Genomic DNA, 17,221 nt, shown 5'->3' with positions numbered 1-17,221 from the left:
CGAGCGGATCAAGGAACAAGACGCACGGACTGGGCATGGGCAATCCGAGCGGATTCCTGGTGAGGACGCTCGGACTGGCGAGGACGGACGGATTCTCTACAATCCGTTCGGATTGTAGCTCAGCAGCTTTCCTTCTTCTTTTTCTTCCCTTTTCTTCATGAATTCCTTGGGGATTTTCTTGGGGACTCAAGGATCCTTTTCTCAACAATGCTCTTCTACTATGCTATGTACAAAGGCCTTCTAGTCTTGTCTCTCCTTGATGCTTGGTCATTGAATATGATCAATTTAGCCTTGTTTTGCCATGAAAATGCAAGATTCTTACTCCTTTCCTACCAAGGGATCAAAATCTCAAAGAATATGCAAAACAAAGATCTAAAGATAAGAAATGACCCAAATAGGCACTAAAAAGCATAGAAACAATGGTAATTCGGGGGCTAAATATGCGCCAATTATGGTCGCATCAAATATCCCCAAACCGAACCTTTGCTCGTCCCGAGTAAAGAGGTGACAAAGACTAGGACCAATACTAACCTAACCTAATAATAATAGCCGATATGAGACAATTAGCGGGTCTCACTCCGCCCCTTCAACTCACAACAAGACAACCATGAGGTAGGATGCCTTCTTGCAAGGCAAGGTGGGTCTTGCCAAAATGGCGACACATCCAAACATTAAGCACACAAAATCACATAATGGATGCATCTACAAAAATAATAGCCACTTTCCTCATCTAAGTGGCGGAAATTATCTACAAGGGAAGCAATTCAAGGGTACACAATCCTTCATAGATGCAATTTGTTCAAACTACTAAGCCTAGAAGGATACCAATAAATCACCTCCAAGTTGTGTCAAGCTAGGGTACCTTTGTCCTCAATCGTTAAATGCTTTTGTCAAGAATAGACTCCCTATGGTGTTAGAAACACTGGAGGATCGCGGAATTCCCCCTCTTGCCTAGACAAGAAGAAGGGTCGTCCCCTCTCTACCATGCACAAAAATGGATACGATGGATAAAGGGATCGATAGATATTTGAGTTTCACTTTTGGGAGTTTGCTTTTGTTTTTGTTTTCCCCCCCAAATTTCTTTGGCATTTGACTTTTTGAGAACACTTTCTTGCCATTTCTTTTTGATTTTTGGCATTTCAATACTTGACAACTTTTTGCATTTTCTTTTTGAACATTTTCAAAGTCACCCCAATTAGTAACGAGGGTGCCTTATTTTTGAAGCTTTAGGAGTTCTATTTTTGCTCCTCTTTTCTTTTGATGCATTTTTGCAAACTTTCTTTCACTTTTCATTTCTTTGAACTCAAATTGATTTCTTTTTGTGCCCATTCCCTTTGATGACAAAAATGTATGGTAGAATATGGATGAATGATAGAAGTATGCATGGTTTCAAGGGTCACCTTGGAATAAACGGTAGCCAAGGAGTTATCACACCACAAGGTACTCTTGACTAGGCCTTAAACCATGGGTCAAAGGATACTAGCATGACACATCCTAGGGTGTTTTACAAGCATTCTAACAAGCAAAGTCTTAAGAATAAAAAGCATCTACTAGGGCCTATATACACTTGTCAAGCTTCCCAAGTAGACGGTTTCGCAAAATTTTTCTAACATGCAAACTACATGCCATGATGTAACTAACATATACACATCCTAATGCAAATGATTCTACCAACTAATATGACATATAAACTAAATGCAAGTCCTAAGTTCACATTGTTTTACCGCATCAATCAAAATAAAGCCACATAGTCATTAACATAAAGAGGAAAAAGGAGATTGGAAAGATCATACCATGCGGTCTTCAATATCCTCATGTCTCGGATGTGGCGTAGTCAATCAAAGTGAACAAGGATGAAACAAACATAATATATACAAGACAATATATACAAAGGAAATGAACTTGTTTTTGGTTTTTTTCAATTTTTCAAATTTTTATGATTTTTGAAAATTTTCAATTTTTATGGTTTTTGAATAAAAGTTAAGAGTTAGAATTCCCATCCCCACACTAATATGGGCATTGTCCTCAATGGCCAAAATGATGGAAATTATGCAAAGAATGATGCATGATTTCTATGCTAAGTGCAATTCTACACTAAGCTATACTACATGATGCATGGTTTTTGTTATGACGGAGAGGATAATTTAAATTACCTCCCGTTGCGTATGCATTAACTTCCCCAAACCAAGCAAGACACTATTGCTAATGTCAAGGCATGGGGGAGTTCATGCACATACAATGCTATGCATGAGACTAGATTGTCATTTTGGATTTTACAAAAGTGGGAACAATAAAGAACACCTCAAAGGAACCGAGGTGTGAGTCCTTTGATGTTGCTAGGACTAAACCAACAATGATCAAAATGAAAATAAAATACAAAGAGATATAGACAAACCGTGGGAGAGTAGGAATCTCCAAGGCTAGTCTTCCATCATGCTACTATCATCACCACTTCCCTCATGAGAAGTGGTCACATTGCCACTTTCCTTGGCACTTTCTTCTTTGCTTTCTTCATCATCATCTTCCTCATCATTTTCTTCACCATCTTCACCATCTCTTTCTTCATCTCCACTTGCTTCTTCCTCAATATTATCATCAATCTCCTCATCATTTCCAACAACCTCATTGTCTTCCACCACGTCCCTAGATGCACCCGGAAACAAGGCTTCTCTATCCGCCCAACTAGGCAAAGGACAAGATGGATCAAGGAGTCCTTGCCTAGCTAAATGTAGGAGGGGAGGATATTGAGCTAAATAAGCATTCTTCCGATCTTCATGAGCTTGCTTGTGCATGGCTTGCATTAGAAGAGTTACATAGTCTTTCCCAATTTCAACTCCTTGTGGTTTGAACTCTTCATAATCATAGGGGTAAGGTGGTATAACAATGGAAGAGGAGGGGGTTTCATGATTACCCTTTTGTTGTTGAATGATGTATTCGGCTTCTTCGGATAGGGGAAGTAAATAGTTGGTCCGGTGGACACTAAGACGGCAAATCTTTGCGGGTAAAGTGAATGATCGAGCCTCACTTGTAAGCCACCCATACTTGGTATCAAGGGAATTGTGAACAACCCACTTAAACTTGTTAATCAAGGTGGACATATCAATGAGATGGCCACCATCCTTAGCCTTGTACTTGCTATCCTTATTGAAATTAGGATCAAAGTGCTTGGCTAGGACCGTGACAAGGCCGCCATTAACAATTACGGTTTGACCCTTCTTCCCACTATCTATATGGAGCCATCTATCAACCAATAGCCTCAAAGAATTGTAAGGCTTGGTGTGAATTCTTCCAATATTCAAAGTTGATTCAAGGAGAATAAAATCGAGTCCCGTGAAATGATTGGTGTCTTTTCTAGCAATTATGGTATTTCCCACAACTTTGTGCCATATTCTTATGCCCGGATGATGGACCAAAAGAGCACGACAAGCTTTAAAATCTTCAAATTTCTTCCCGGAGATTGCCTCCCAAAGAGGCTCGGGATCATACTTCCCATATTGCTTATAGAATTTATGTTCATCGCTAAGACCCAAAATTGCACCCAATTCCGGAAAGGAAATGCGTCTACTAGTGTTAGCTAGACGAAACTCAATATTTTCCCTATTCTCAACTTTTGTCACTTTCAAGGAACTTAAGAATTCCAAGACAAGGGAGGGGTATGTTACTTCTTCTATTTCAAACAATTTCTTTAAACCCATGGCATTGAAAAAGACTCTCATTTGTTCAAGAATACCCAACTTCTCTAAAGCATCTTGGCATATGAATTTTGTGGATTGAATTTGTTTCATAGCAAACTTGACAAATGTATTTCTATGGGAGTCGGAAATGAATGTTACCTCCGGGTAATGCAAGAGTTGATTAATTACCGGAGTAGAGGGTGATGCTTCCATAGAAATTTGTTGAGTTTGTTGCACTTCCAAGTTTGGTGTTGATACCACCATTGCCAAAGCTTTCTTCATTTGTAGAGCTTTTTGCCTTTGAGAGAGAGTTGTAGTCTTTGGTGCCTTTGTTGCCTTTGCCTTTGCTTTTGTTGCTCCCTTTGTTCTTGCCATTTGATGAGCTAACCAAGAAAAAGATCAAAAATCTTCAATTTGTAGAATGCCCAAATCGATTTTGAAAGTGAAAGGCTTTGCCTTTATGAGAACAAAAATCAATTCAAAGGTGAAGATTTTGGTCTTGGTTTTGATTATTAATGAAGATGGAGTGATTGATTTGTTATTTGAAAGATGGTTTGATTTGATTTTGGTGAGTTTTGTTGAGGGTTTTTGTTTTTGAGATGGGGAGGATGAGGGTTTTGGTGGTATGGGTAGTGTTTATGAGTGAATGAATGAATGAATGAAGGTGGGGTGGGTATTTAAAGAACTCGACAATGTTAGGACGCAGGGACAATCCGTGCGGATTAGGCGCAATCCGCTCGGATTCTTGACTTCAAATTTTCAAAAATCCCGCCTAGAGACGGGCGGATTCTGGGAATCCGTTCGGATTCTCGCCGAGACAAGACGGGCGGATTTCACTTGAGACGGACGGATTCTTGTCCAGAGATTTTTCTTTGTTTTTCTTCACCGCAAGACGGGCGGATTGTCCACAAGACGGACGGATTCTCGTGAGACGGGCGTCTTTCCGTGAATCCGCTCGGATTCTTCAACGATCAAGAATTTTGCAGTTTTCAGCTCAGCCCAAGACGGGCGTCTTCTCACAGACGCTCGGATCCTCTCGTAGACGGGCGGATTCTCGGGAATCCGCTCGGATTGGTCCTTGTGTACACGGATTCAGTTCCATCCGTGCACCAACGCATTCCCTTATCATTCTTTCTTTCTTTCTTTCAAATCTTGTGTTCTTCATTGTGGGGGCACTACTAAGGCATGAATAGCCTAGGCAATTCCCATCCCCACACTAAGGTAAATCACTACACATTAATTAAAATCATTAGTCCCTCCCTCACTTCTCTCTTTTCATGACAATAATTTTGATCAAAGTAAAAATAAATCCAAAAATGACAAAAATGCAATGCAAAAATTAAATGTAAGTTAGGGAGTTAGAAATATTTACAAATGGTGGTTTAGGGAGGACTCCACCAAACTCTCATTCTTGATGAGATGTCAAGGAGGCATGTTCAAGGTGTTGTTGATGTTGCTCAACACCTCGAAGAAGTAATTAAAAGCTTGTTCGTTGTTATGGTAGAGGTCCTCAATAGACCGTGGTTCTTGTTGTTGATCATGATCGATGGCATGCCCAATGTAGGGATTAAAGATCCCTTCAAATTCGTCGTCCCAAAGACCACAAACTTCATTGAGTTGATCATTGAAAATCTCTTGCTTGGATGGAGACAACTCTCCCAAATTCTTCTTTTGGCCAATGAGGCCATCATCTTCTTCCTTGGTTGATTTTGATGAGCTTTGCAAGCTCTCCTTGTCACAATTCACTTGCTCTTTGAATGGAGCATCTTCAACTTTCTTCTTCCATTGGAGTTCCGATCTCTTCTTCTCATCTTTCCGGCTATAATGATCAATCATGAAACATGGCTCATGCAAACGAGGAGCTCTCATGGTCTTGTCAAGATTAAAAGTTATGCTTTCATCTCCCACTTCTAGAGTGAGCTCTCCATGCTTCACATCAATCACCGCACCGGCGGTGTGTAGGAAAGGTCTTCCTAAGATGATTGGAATGTTGGAATCTTCCTCCATATCAACAATGACAAAGTCCACCGGGATGAAAAACTTCCCGATTCGCACGGGGACATCTTCCCATATCCCTAGCGGTGTCTTCGTCGATCTATCGGCCATTTGAAGAGTGATATTGGTACATTTAAGCTCTCCCATTCCCAACCTTTTACTTACCGAGTATGGCATGACACTCACGCTAGCCCCTAGATCACATAAGGCTTTGTTGATCGTTGTGTCGCCAATGGTACACGGTATTGAGAAGCTTCCGGATCCTTTAACTTTGGAGGTGAACTCCCTTGAAGTATGGCACTACTCACCTTAGTGAAGGCGATAGTCTCAAGTTTCCGGATCGACTTCTTCTTTGTGAGGATATCTTTCATGTACTTTGCATAGGCCGGAACGTGATTGATTAATTCCGTGAAAGGAATTGAGACTTCTAAGTTCTTCACAATTTCCATGAACTTTCCAAGTTGATCATCAAATTTAGGCTTGGCTTGACGACTTGGAAAAGGAAGTCTAATCACAATGGGCTCCTTTTCTTTGGCTTTATCTTCATTTTTCTTTGAACTTTCTTCTTTTGATGATTCCCCTTCTTTGGGACTTTGCACCACAACTTCATTCTCACTAGCTCTCACAACTTCATCCTCAACTTGCTCCTTCGGTGCTTCATACCTTGTACCACTTCTCAAGTGAATGGCACTAACCGTTTCATGTCTAGGGGGATTACCTTGAGGTGGTAATTGCCCCTTTGGTCTTTGTGAGCTCGAAGATGCTAGTTGGGTCAATTGTGTTTCCAACATCTTGGTGTGAGCTAGAATGTTGTTGATGGTGGTGTCTTTTGCTTGGCTATCTTTTTGCATTTGGGTGAAAAATTCTTGTTGATTCTTTTGCATTTGAAGGACCGCTTTTTGGACATCAAAACTTTGGTCATTGTGGTGATTGTATGGATTTTGATTTTGGTAACCTTGGTTTTGATTGAAAAAGGGTCTTTGGTTTTGATTTCTCATGGGTGGTGGAGTGTATGTTGTTTGAGGGTTTTGGACATTTTGGCTTTTGTATGAGAGATTTGGATGGAATTTGGTGTTTTCATTGTAAAAATTTGAATAAGGGGTACCGCTTTTGTAAGCTTGGAAAGCATTGACTTGCTCGGTTGTTCCCCTACATTCACTTGAGTCATGACCTAAGGTTCCACAATTCTCACATATCCCGCTTGGGATTGATGAGGATGCCGTCATGGCATTGACATGGTGCTTTGATGATTTTGAGCTTTCCTCAAGTCTAGCCATAGCTTGTTCAAACTTCAAGTTGATTGTGTCAATGTGAGCACTAAGTTGAGCACCCAATTGAGTAACGGTGTCCACTTCATACTTTCCTCTAGTAGCCTTGCGAGGCCTACTATATTGCGAATTATGGACCGCCATTTCCTCAATCTTGTTCCATGTTTGATTGTCATCAACTTCGGTGAACATTCCATTTGATCCCATATTGAGAATGTTCCTTGAATCTTCATATAAACCATTCCAAAATTGTTGCACTAAAAACCATTCGCTAAGTCCATGGTGAGGACATGAGCGACAAATACCTTTGAACCGCTCCCAAGCTTCATACAAAGATTCTTCATCCCTTTGCTTAAAACCCGTAATTTGAGCTCTTAGCATATTGGTCTTTTCCGGTGGGTAGAATTTTTGGTAGAAAGCTGGAGCTAGCTTCTTCCAAGAATCTATTCCAAGGGTGGCCTTATCAAGGCCCTTCAACCATTGCTTTGCGGTGCCGATTAACGAAAAAGGAAATAAGACCCATCTTATTTGGTCTTGAGTCACGCCCGTTTGAGAGATAGCTTCACAATAATCACAAAATGTTTCCATATGAGAACGAGGGTCCTCACTAGGCATTCCCCCGAATTGGCTCCTCTCAACTAGTTGGATGAAGGCGGACTTGGCAATAAAGTTTCCGGTAAGATGTTGTGGGGTAGGAGTACCGTTTGGTAGATCCTCCTCGGTGGGTATAGAGTGAGACGAGAATTTAGGCATTGTAGGTGGATTTTGTGTGGTATTGTTTAATGGGTTCTCTTCTCCTTCTATTGCGAAAGGATTGACAAACTCACTAGTGGGTTGAACAACTTCACCAACACCTCCCAAATTCCTCCTAACAAGTCTCCTATTATTCGTCAAGGTTCTTTCGATTTCACGGTCAAAAGGTAACAAATCTCTTTGTAACCTTCTAGACATGCAAAAATATCAAACAACTCGAAAACAATTAGAACAAACCTTGAGGAGTTTTACTTCCCAAGGTGAAAAAGACACAACTAAAAACAATAAAAGAAATCTTAAATCAATTAAACACCGTCCCCGACAACGGCGCCATTTTTGATCGGAGCCATTTGGTGTTCACAATTAAGCATATGTGGTCGTTGGTCAATGGTCGATACAAAACACAATTTATACTTCACAAACAACTCTACAATTAGTAAAGAGGCAAGTAAAGGTCGGATCCCAAGGGACGGGTATTGAAATGAAGATTCTATTGTAACTAGCGGTGTCTAGGGGTGTCACAAATTGGGTTGATGTAGAAGGTTACTAAACTAAAATAGCAATGAAAATAAACTATCAAGGTAAATGAAATAAGGGTGTAAACAATTGATTAAAAGCACTAGGGTGTCATGGGTTCATAGGGGAATCATGGGATATGATCATACAAACATGTTCTCAAATTATAAGCAAGCAATTATTGTTGTGATGGATTGAGTTGGGTTATATCTTACAATCCTAGGAAAGTTTGGGTCCCGGAGCCGAATCTCTTGGATTGTACAACACCTACAAGTCGACTTAATCTTCCCTACTTAACACATGCATGGTCTAACAAGACTCGAGTTGGGTTATGTCTTACAAGTCAAGTTGAAAGGATAGAAGATGATAGTAAATGCAAGGATTCATAGGCTTAGCATTTCATCAAATATAACATGTGCATGCATTAAGATCAAAACAAGCAAGCAAATAAGATATGAAAGCATATTAATTTAAGCATGAATCATTCCCCATGTTGGTTTCCCTAATCACCCATTAAACCCTAGCTAAGAGACTACTCACTCATTATCATATTGATCATGCTAGAAAGGTTGTCAATCATACTAACATAATGAAACATGATGAATAAATGAAAGTAATTAGCAATAATTAAAAAGGGATTAAGAGATTATACCTACTAATGATTCCAATAATAAAGCAAGAATAATAGAAGTACTTGAATCCTAGATTGAGAGGTTGTCAATCTCCCAATAATAACCCAAATAATCTTTAATTACCCAAAATAAAGTAAGAACAAGAGAGAGATTAAGGAACTAAAACTTGGATTAAAACTTGATTAATATTTGATTACAATATTGAAGAGAGATTTGATTGATATTAACTATACTAATTATTGATAAGATGAACATGCCCCTCTAATTAGACTAATGGGGTATTTATAGTGAGAATTAGGGAGGATGCATTAGGGTTAACTAAGGGCTAAACTAGTAATTACACTTTTTAAGTTGAGCAAGGAGCCTCCGGATTGTCCGAGAGAAGGGCTTCTTCATTTCGTAGCTTGAAGAACGAAAGCTACTTTGTCTTTGTGATCCGTGCGGGCCGGGAGTCGGGACGGCCGGATCTGGGATGGACAATCCGAGCGGATCAAGGAACAAGACGCACGGACTGGGCATGGGCAATCCGAGCGGATTCCTGGTGAGGACGCTCGGACTGGCGAGGACGGACGGATTCTCTACAATCCGTTCGGATTGTAGCTCAGCAGCTTTCCTTCTTCTTTTTCTTCCCTTTTCTTCATGAATTCCTTGGGGATTTTCTTGGGGACTCAAGGATCCTTTTCTCAACAATGCTCTTCTACTATGCTATGTACAAAGGCCTTCTAGTCTTGTCTCTCCTTGATGCTTGGTCATTGAATATGATCAATTTAGCCTTGTTTTGCCATGAAAATGCAAGATTCTTACTCCTTTCCTACCAAGGGATCAAAATCTCAAAGAATATGCAAAACAAAGATCTAAAGATAAGAAATGACCCAAATAGGCACTAAAAAGCATAGAAACAATGGTAATTCGGGGGCTAAATATGCGCCAATTATGGTCGCATCAAAAATCGTCATTATGATGGCCTAGAAAAGCGTGTTGAAATGGTTGTAAAAAAACCGGGTTTTAAAATCGTCATTACGACGGTCTAAAAAGGTTCCAACGGTCGGCGAAAGACCGAGTTTGAAACGGCCATTATAACGGCGCAAAAAGGTGTTTTTGAAAGTTTGAAATGACACGGAAGGACATATGATCACATAACACATAAGCACTCACAGTTCATTATATTATGCATAATGCTGACACGGGTTTTGGCTTAAAGGGTGGGTTACACACCAAGCAATCAAACCCCGATTTTCGAGAGGGATACCAATCCAAACAAAATGTGTAAGGAGGGTGCCCTAGCCTTGTGCTCGAAGGTGATGAAAGCTCTTTGACGAAACAGAAATGTGTATCGTCAACGGTATGCTTGACTCAATTGGAATTCGAAACGTGGGGATGAGAAAACTCACGCCGACGAGACGAGCCAATTGGTCGAAAACGGTTAGGTTGTACGCCCGGACAAGGAACCCGACCTATGACCGTAATATCAATTAATGAATTTTAACCACGACCTCGTTCGAGTTTCACCTCTAAGGATCACAAAGACACAAGTCTCCTAGTTTCTCCCCAGCGGAGTCGCCAATCTATGGACGTGGGCCCACCTACACGCCAAGCCAATCTGTGGACATGCAGCGGTCTTTTGAAAGCCACGCTCGGTGGCGTAGAAATGCTTTCGACCGGATCGCTTTAGATCGGTCGGTTTCGTCTCGGCAAAGGTCTCGAAACGATGCAGAGATGTTCGTAGTCGCCACCAAGCATTTATGGGATGCCTGGAACCCGTTCGAATCCACTTTATACCTAGGTCAACCAAGGCAAAAAAGCGGTGTTTGACATAGGTACTAAAGATAAGGACTCGTCCCCCTTTTAGCATTTTATGCCTAAAATGACTCTCGTACGCCCTGAATAAGGCCATCCACTATCCAAAGGTTCTGAGAGGGGTGAGGGTACGTATTGGAAAGCCCTTTAATCGGACACCCAATCCCGCCCGCGTTAGCGGCCTCTACTGATCGATCGTGGTTGTTTAAATGCAAAAGTTGATAAAACGGTGTAAATGCATGAATGTGCATCCAAACGTTTAACCTAACATATGAAAGTTTGCTAAGTCGGTTTGTTTATCCACATAGCATGAAATTGATGTCAAAGTTGGATTTAGATTGATTTGCATGTGAAAACGGAAATTAAACATCCATTTACCAAATTCGGGTTATGATGCTTAACACGATCCATTTATTTGAAAAAGTGTTTTTAAAATACAAAGTATAAAATGCAAACTTGTTAATCTGATTCGTCACGTATTCGGATAAACCGTAATCGGGATTGTCCTAGACAAGTACGAAAATGGGACAGAACAGCGCCAGGCAGCCCCATTGGGGCGCGAGCCTATTGGCGAGGGGAGGGCTCTGCCCAGGTTTTAAAGTATGAAAACAGGAGCTGTCTTGGGGCACGAGCCATAAGCCGAGCCAAGAGGTGCCTCCTGGTTGTTAAAAAGGTTGTTTAAAACGGTTTTTGTAATGAATGATTTGCAAGTATGATTTGCATGACTCGGAATAATTACTATTATGTTAGTAATATTCGTTGTCGGATTTGGAAGTTTGAAAAGCATAGTTTACAAATAAAAATGTAAAATGTTTGATTTGAACTAATTATGTTAAGTTCATTTCTTTGTAATTAGTCAAGGTAATCATCGTGCTCGGGCTAAACCGACATGGTATAAAGAACCAAGGATGATTATGAATTATGACTAATATGTTTACAAATGTAAATAAATGATAAAAATGGCGAATAAAATAAAAGGGGGTTAAAATACCCTTTAATTTGTAATTAACCAATAATATCATCGAGTCACGGAATAAACCGTCATGGTATAAAGAACCAAGGATGATTTTTGTAATGGTCAAAATATATTTATCATAAAAATGAATTAAAATGGTAAATAAAAGAAAAGAATTTCCTTTAAAATGTAATTAACCAATTAATATCAGCGAGTCACGCATTAAACCGTCATGGTATATGGAACCAAGGGTGATTATAATTTATGGCTAAAAAGTTTGTCATAAAAATGATTTGAAACATTTGAAATGGTAAAAACCGATTGCAAATAAGAAATGAAATAAAGAGGAAAGACGAGAACAAACACGGATGAGTCTGACCCGATAACCCACAAGAGGCGCGAGCTTCTTTGCATAGCAAAGGGCTTCTGTCTCGGGCCAAAACTCGGTTTTGGCTCGTCTAACCTATATTTGGATCGTGTTATGCATTGTTCATGCATATAAACTCATAAAAATAGTAAAGACATGAAATAAATGAGATATTTACACCCTCAAACTTACGTGTATTGATGTTTGCGTGGTAGACGACTTTAGAGACGGTTTTCTCGTTGTGACTAATCGCGATCAAAGAAGTTTAAAAAGGTGCCTTAAAAAAGGATTTTGTTTTGAAAATGAGTTGAAAATATGTTAATTAAAGCATGTTGATTGAGAATTGAGTTGGTCAAATGGGTCGGTCGAATGCACGACGACGGTACCAAACAAAATGTGTAAGGCTTGTGTCTACGATCAGTAGGTCGTAAACACGTGTCGATTTTGTGACTTAGGAAGTTGGGCCTAGAAGTTTAAGGGAGAAGGAGGGGGCGGACTCTCGCGTGAGGATTGTGTTGTGTGAAGGTTGGTATTTATAGAGAAATGTGGGGAGGTAGGTCGGTTGAGTTTGCTTAGAGGCTAAGCAGACACCTGCTTTAGGCGCGAGTTACCTTGTGATACAAATGGGTGTATTGTCCTTTTCGCAATTTTGGATTTTTCATTTGTTCTAACCAATGTTTTGTCAGTTGTGATTTGTGGTCTTTGATGGTTACTTAGCCGTGTAAGCTTCCTCTTGGGTTTGGAGTAGGTATTTTGTGTCTTTGACTCGGGTTTGACCCGTGTGAGTCGGGATTTTAATTTCAAGTCGGTTTTTGGCTCGGTGTCGGTTTTGACTCTAATTAGGGTCAGTATAATGGAAATGACATGATAAAGACATTCATGGTGTTATTTTCGATATTCGAGATTTGGTTTGAGTCGGTTTGACTCAGGTTGACTCGAGTTGCGGGTTTCTGAGTCGATTTTTGGCCCGGTGTCGGTTTTGACTCTAATTAGGGTCATTTTAATGGAAATGACATGATAAAAACATTCATGGCATTATTTTTGACATACGAGATTTGGGTTAACTCGGGTTGACTCAGGTTGACTCGAGTTGGGGGTTTCTGAGTCGGTTTTGGGCCCGAAGACAATTTTAACTCTAAATAGTGTTATTTTAATGCAAATGAAGTTAGAAAACTTTTGAAATCATTTTTCATATCCGAGTAGTGCATTAAACCGTCTCATGTATAGCCAATCCACGCATGCATATCAAAAACACGTTACAGTCCGATCATCATCGGGTGGTTTTTGGAAGGTGCAGATACTGGGTATCTACACCGTCAAATTGCTCAAGTGGAGACATGCTTCTTTTTACATCAAAAACATTAATTCATACACGAAATTATAATTAGCATATACTCCGTATATGGGTCAATAATATTGAGGTGACATTAAAATGATACTATAATTCAAAGGTCATACAATAACAAATGACATTATTAAAGGTTGTAATTAAACTTACGCATTTATCATCGATACAAACTTGTCAGACGGCTTGCCACCGCAAGAGTCAATCCAGTAGACTGTTTTTGATGTCGTGTTGACATTAGCACCCAATGCTTCCTAGGACTTTCGAAAATTGAGTTGTTAGTTCGTATACATAAAATCGTGTTAATAAATTAATGGATGATGTGTCCACTTTATATATGATTTTACCCCCTATTTTAGCTCTATTTTACATATCATTTGTACTAATGTTAATGATTATGTGAGCTAATTCCGTGTTCTAGTTGTGTTTGCTTGTTTTCATTGTGTTTTGTAGGAAATTAAGCTTTTAGTAGCTTATTCCTATGAAAGTGAGGGCATTTTGGAGAAGACCGAGTAAAGGAATCCCGAGCATGAAGAAATGAGAGCATAGGTGTGGACATAGCCACCAACACGCCAAGCCAATATGTGGACGTATAGCGGTCTTTTGAAAGCCACGCTCGACGGCGTAAAGATGCTTTCGACCGGATCATTTTAGATCGGTCGGTTTCGTCTCGGTAAGGGTCTCGAAACGATTAGAGATGTTTGGAGTCGCCACCAAGCATTTGTGGGATGCTTGGAACCCGTTCGAATCCACTTTATACCTCGGTCAAACGAAGCACAAAGTAGTGTTTGACATAGGTACTAAAGATAAGGAATCGTCCCTCTTTAGCATCTTATCTCTAGAATGACTCTCGTACGCCCTGGATAAGGTCGTCCACTATCCAAAGTTTCCTAGTAAGAGGTGAAGGTACTTATTGGGAAGCCCTTTAATTAGACACCCAATCTCACCCGCGGTAGCGGCCTCTACTGATCGATCTTGGTTCGTTGAATGCAAAAGTTGTTAAAACAGTTTAAATGCATGAATGCGCATCCAATAATTTAAACCTAACATGTGAGAGCTTTCTAAGTTGGTTGATTTAATCCAAGTATCAAGTATAAGATGTCGATTTGGATTAATGGTTGATTTGCATGCAAGACGGAAATTAAACATCCATTTACCGTATTAGGTTTATGGTGCATAATGTGATCCATTTGTCTTAGTAAGGTGTTTTGCAAATATGAGTAGTCGTCTGATCCGTCCTATATCTGGGTTAACCAAAGTCGGGATCGTCCTAGACTAATGCTAGAAGGGGAACAGACCCTGCACCAGGCAGCCATATGAGGCGCGAGCCTGTTGGCGATGCAAGGGGGTCTCCCCTGGTTTTGAAAACAGGAAAGAAATGACCAGTTTAGGCGCGGGTCAGTCAACGGTTTAAGACGCGTTCTGAACATTTGAAAAGCGTTTATAAAACGTGTTGAAAAATATGTATTTGAACCCGTTTTGGTTTGAAAGGGTCGTTTAGACCGTATTTGTTGATTTGAGGAACGAGACTCGAATAATCATCATTATTTTGATGATATTCGGTGTCGGGTTCGACTTGGCAAGCTTGACATGAATAGTTTTGAAAATAATTATGAACTAATTGTTTTAAGTTCATTTGAATATAATTAGTCAATACTCATCATCATACTCGGGTTAAAATCTGACATGGTATGTAGAACCAAGGATGACTTTGTGTTGGTGACTAATACATTTATTTTGAAAATGTAAAGAAATGAGGAAAGGCTTTAAAATACCTTCCAAAATGTAAAGAAATGAAATAAAAGGCTTTAAAATACCTTTTAAATGTAATTAACCAAATATTATCACCGAAACACGGATTAAACCGTCATGGTATTAAGAACCAAGGGTGAAAAATGTTTTATGGTTAAAAACTTGTAAAAACAAATAAAAGGGTTTGAAAATGTTTAAAATGGTAAAAACCGATTACAAATATGAAAATGAATTAATGAGGAAAGACGAGAACAAACACGGTTGAGTCTGACCTGGACACCCCCATTGAGGCGCGGGCCTCTGTGCAGAACAAGGGGCTTGTCTCAGGCCAAAACTCAGTTTTGGCTCGTCTACCCTATGTTTTGGATCGTGTTATGCATGATTTAGCATGTTATAGTCATGAAATAAGTAAAGACATGATAAAAGAAGGATTTTTACACCCTCATACTTACATGCTTGGTTATGGCGAGAAACCGACGTAAGTGTAGCAACTCGTTTGGTCGGAAAAGATTCGGTTTAAAACCGTTTTAGTAAGTAAAAAGAGTGTTTTATTAAGATTAGTGATGGTGTAGTGGTCAAAGTGGTCGGTCAAGTGATTTAATGCACGATGACGGTACCAAACAATGTGTAAGGCTTGTATTTACGATCGGTAGGTCGTAAATATGCGTCGGATTGTGACTTAGGAAGTCGAGTCGAGAATTTTAAGGGAGAAAAGAGGAGGCGGACACTCGCGTAACTTCTCAAATGGGGGCATTTGAGGGGTATTTATAGGAAAATGAGTGGTTTTGTGAGTTTTGAGCGTTGTGGCCACCTGGGCTGCTCAAAGAGGCGCAAGCCACGTCGTGGGTCTTCGAGTTGTCCTGTCACTTTCACACAAATGCAATCATGATTTGTTTTATCCTAGGATTTGTAGTCACATGTTTGGTACTTGACCATTCATGAATCCGGGAAATCTTAGTATAGAAGGCTTTGAATGATTTGTTTTTGGTGGTTGACTCGGTTTGACTCGTTGTTGGAGTCGGGATTTGAATTTTTGATTCGGTTTTTGGTCCGGTGTCGGTTTTGACTCTAGTTAGTGTCATTGCGACCCCGTCGTCATGCATTGAACACTCCAGGTACTTTTGAAAATTTTTGAAATGTTTTATTTTTGAAATCATTTTAAGTTTTCCGACGTAAAGTTGTACACGAACTGTTGATCGAACGCCGCGATTCCAAAGCATGTTATAGTCCGATAATCATCGGGTGTTTGTTGGAGTCTCAGCAGATACTGGGTATATACAATGGGTTGATACAAAATAAAGAAATGAAAGTCAAGCCCAAAAGGAAGTCCAAAGACCAAGTCAATTGGGAAGCTTAGGATGCCAAATGATGCTCTAGCTCGGGTGATTAAAGAGGCTTAATGACGAAGCATAGGATACTTTGGTGGATTAATGAGGAATTTAAGGAAAAATAGTCGGATATCCACGACCCCGATCGGGGTGGCCTAGTCCCGATCGGGGCTAGCTTGTTCTATGGACTTTACGTTATGCCCTTATTTCACTATAAATAGGGGCCTTAATCCGTCATTGTAGGATATCTTTTTACATCTTCTTACACTCTCTTACACCTTTCATATAGCCTTAAACACAAATTCTCTCTAGTTTTCATTAGTTTACATTTGGTTAAGCATTTGGTTTGTTAAACAATTTACATTTTGTTAAGCATTTGGTTCTTATAATACAATCTTTCCATTTAAGTCATTTCAAGTTATTCTTGTTCAAGTTCCAAGTTCTTTTGTTACGATAAATTCAATTCTTGTTCATTTCGTTAATGCATTCTTCATTATAGTTATTTCGTAGTTTTCGTCATTATTATTAGCATTGCAATATTAGTTTGTTATTACATTTTATTATCAAGTTATTACCACTAGTTTATCATTAGCATTTCATATTTACTTTACTCATCTTAGCAATTTCACTAATTCATATGTTATTTATATTTAGTTTATTCATAATTTATAATACTTCATTTAGTTATATTCGTATTATCATGTTTATTATTTCATACAATATTAATTTTATCTCCATCATGAGTGAGTAGTTTCATTTGTCTAGGTAATAGGGAAGCCATGCATGATTAATATTTGTAAATGTTAAATTAGGATGATGTAATATTGTTTAATTGTTTC

The 17,221-nt window shown here is 39.4% G+C and overlaps 1 non-coding gene across 1 annotated transcript; it reads left to right on the top strand.

Moving 5' to 3' along the window:
* The first annotated feature begins 7,211 nt into the window (after window positions 1-7,211).
* On the top strand, window positions 7,212-7,318 carry LOC141610031 (small nucleolar RNA R71). Its single transcript, XR_012527926.1, has one exon. It is a non-coding gene; the product is annotated as a small nucleolar RNA R71 (small nucleolar RNA).
* Window positions 7,319-17,221: the final 9,903 nt, after the last annotated feature.

Source organism: Silene latifolia, chromosome 10 (genome assembly GCF_048544455.1).
Source record: "Silene latifolia isolate original U9 population chromosome 10, ASM4854445v1, whole genome shotgun sequence".
NCBI lineage: Eukaryota > Viridiplantae > Streptophyta > Magnoliopsida > Caryophyllales > Caryophyllaceae > Silene > Silene latifolia.
Note: the sequence above shows the minus strand (reverse complement) of the source record. Positions and strands in the feature narration are given on the sequence as shown.